The sequence below is a fragment of the Buceros rhinoceros genome, unplaced genomic scaffold (genome assembly GCF_000710305.1).
Source record: "Buceros rhinoceros silvestris isolate BGI_N320 unplaced genomic scaffold, ASM71030v1 scaffold36471, whole genome shotgun sequence".
Taxonomy (NCBI): domain Eukaryota; kingdom Metazoa; phylum Chordata; class Aves; order Bucerotiformes; family Bucerotidae; genus Buceros; species Buceros rhinoceros.
The window spans coordinates 38,269-40,449 of record NW_010394310.1 but is presented as its reverse complement, the minus strand read 5'-3'; positions in this window follow the sequence as shown (position 1 = coordinate 40,449).

Below are 2,181 nucleotides of genomic sequence, written 5' to 3'. Positions count from 1 at the left end.
TCTCCCCAGCGGAGCAGCCTCCCTCTTCTTGATGGTGCCAGGGACCCCTTTGCTTTGTAACCTCTCAGCAGCTCCATTCAGCGAGGCTTTCAGTCGCTGTCACGAGCCCCGTTTGTGACCCACCACCCAGCCACGGCTCCTCAGCAGCCACCACGTATACTGGGGCATCTCTTACTTAACAAAGGTGTCCCAAGCCCACCCTTGGGTCAAGCAGGAGTTCCGACGTCACCCACTCAAAAACCCCACCTGCTTTTAGAAAACAGCCCCTGTTCCGCAGAGAAACCCGACACGTTTCCAAGCAACACTCCGCTTGCACAACTTGCAGATTGGTGGCACAAAAAACTAACCCCCCACACCCACGCAGCCCCTCGAGCCCAAACCTGAGACCTCTCACCCGCCGGCTTCCCGTGAGCCCCGACACGTGAGTTCACACTCACACAAGAGCTGATTAAGCTCCAAATGAGCCGCAGCCGGGCGAGAGAGCACCGGCTGAGGAGCGGCACCCGGGTTATTTATTCTTCCTGTGAGCTAGTGTGCCTGTCAGAGGGCTTGAAATACGGCTGCAGTCAGAAGTTATTACCTGAGCTGCCCTTCTCCCTCCGCAGCTTCCAGGCTGCGGTGCTTCTGCTTTAATGGCCATACGGGAGCTGCCTGCCCTCCTTAGGGTGCCTGGCGCTGCCTGCGTGCAGCCTCGCTGTGACGAGGGGCATCTCTGCCCAGTTTCCAGGCTCTCCACCTGGAGCTGTGGCAGCTCCGGGTTTGTCACCATCGATGATTTTGGCCCCATGGGGGGACTTGCCCCAGCTGACACGGGGGATAGATGCCACCAGGAGGATGCTCTCCAGGTGGATGCACGAGTACCCCCTAGGAGCACCCGTGGGTGCTACCATCAGCCTAGCAGGGAGAGCAGCATCCCAGGCCAGCCAGCCTGAACACACGGGGCAAGCTCAGTGTCTGGTCATGGATGTTTGGAGAGTCCTCTCTCTGTGGATCCTCCTCCATCCTTGCTGCCCAGGCACAGCTCTCTTGCACCAACAGCCCTCACCTAAGAGAGGAAGCGCAAGCCCCCTCTTGTTCTGCGAATCCTCTGCTAGGACACACCTCCAAAACCTGATAAACCCCAGAAAAAGAGCTGAAGAGACAGAAACCCAGCCACTACCTACAGTTACCAGGAGCCTACTTCCATCAGGACCACCTCCACCAGCCTCTTCGGTGGCTGTCCTCATGCTAAACCTTTGCCTTGCAGAGCTGGACTCTCCCCATGTCCCTCCTCCGCAAGCTCAGGCAGCCACGTCCATCCCACAGCACAGCTGCTCACCAACATAGCTCTCTCTAGGGGTAGAAGACTTTACCTGTGACTCCTGCCTGTCCTTCTCCTTCTCCAGATGTGGCAGCAAGGAGCTGTTATTACTCAGAAGAGGCAGATAAAGGGGGAAGCCACCACGGGGAGGTGGCCCTCAGACAGGATGTTTAGAGCTGAACGTCCTCCAGGCCAGTTCAAAGCGTGCTGAGTCAACCGGCTTTCACAACCTGGGACACCTCCTGTCTGCTATTAAAAAACCAATAAAAGCCTCCTGGAGTTTTCCACAAAAATCAGGATGAGCAGCCAATTCCCGTTCCCATGGCAACCACGTATATCCAGTTATTATGCTGGTTTTGGGGGGAAGGAGCTGAGAAGGTTCGAGGCTGCAGCATCGCCCGGCACGGTCAGGCTCTGAAGCCACTGAACTGGGCTGCCAGGACCACGATAACCCTTGTAGCGGGGGTCTGGCCTTATAGCAGCTGTCTGTAGGCAGGAAATTCTGGGCCAGGACTTGCGAAGCAGAGCAGAGCCCTTGCGAATCCCATCTCCCAGCAGCCGAGAGATGGGGGACAGTGGTCCTCACTGCCCCTAAAGGTGGGTTGGCAGGACCCAGCAGCCTGTTCCCACTCAGTTTTACCTATCCAATACTCGATGCTGCTCCACGTCAAGTACCCACAGACAAAAGCCAGTGCTGATCTGCCACACACGGCATCACTGACGGCTGTGCGCTCAGCCTTAACACCTCGCCGGCTGCACTGATGAGTGATGCAGGTGCCTCCAGGCAAAGAAATACCACCCCCGTGTCCCCATCTCCCTCTGATGCACCGAGCTGATGGTGTAGACGCTCTCAGGGCTGCTCAGGAGCGCTGCCTGAGCCT